The 683-nt window shown below is 61.8% G+C and overlaps 1 long non-coding RNA gene across 1 annotated transcript; it reads right to left on the minus strand.

Annotated features, from left to right (window-relative positions):
* LOC113980173 lies at nt 1-677 on the minus strand. Its single transcript, XR_003538089.1, has 3 exons — nt 575-677; nt 333-420; nt 1-116 (listed from the first exon to the last, which is right to left on the minus strand). It is a non-coding gene; the product is annotated as an uncharacterized LOC113980173 (long non-coding RNA).
* Nucleotides 678-683: the final 6 nt, after the last annotated feature.

The following is a 683-nucleotide window of genomic DNA, read 5'->3' on the forward strand; positions in this document are numbered from 1 at the left end:
TCAGCAGCTCCACTGCCAGGGAAGAAGTTGCCGTCGTCGTGCCGGTGCAGGGAGATGTAAAGAACCTCGGGGTCCCTGTAGAAGATCTGCTGAGTCCCATTCCCGTGGTGAACGTCCTGGAGGCAGGAAAACCGGGAGACTGGTCCGCATTTCCAGGCTCAGGGTGATCCGAGAGCTAAAACCAGCTGGAGCTGGGTCTGGGTCCCCTTCCCCAGCTCCAGGATCTGCTCCCGCTCCCTTTTTGTTCCTGGTTCCTTTGCCAAAGGAGGAGGGTTTGCTGGGACATCCTGGGGACATCCTGGGGACATCCTGGGGACATCCTGGGGACTCACCCAGTCCACGATGAGGATCTTGCTGAGCTTCCCCTTCTGCTGCAGCTGCCGGGCAGCGATGGCCACCGAGTTGAAGAAGCAGAATCCCCTGGGAAAAGGGGGCTGGAATCACACCCTGGGGCCCTTCCCCACTCTTGGCCCACAGCATTCCCGAAGGATGGGCTCTCCCAGCTCCCAGGGAAAGGGTTTTGGAGGCCAGGAGCTGCTTTTTGGGGCTCCCTCAGGGAGGGAAGGGGCCTTACATGGCGGTGGAAGGGTCGGCGTGGTGTCCGGGTGGCCGCACCACCGCAAAGCCGTTCTGGGGACAGAGCACAGGGGACAGGGCTGGCACCCCATGGCACACAGAGCACA

The sequence above is a fragment of the Neopelma chrysocephalum genome, unplaced genomic scaffold, assembly GCF_003984885.1.
Source record: "Neopelma chrysocephalum unplaced genomic scaffold, ASM398488v2 Primary Assembly neopelma1_92866, whole genome shotgun sequence".
Classification (NCBI taxonomy): domain Eukaryota; kingdom Metazoa; phylum Chordata; class Aves; order Passeriformes; family Pipridae; genus Neopelma; species Neopelma chrysocephalum.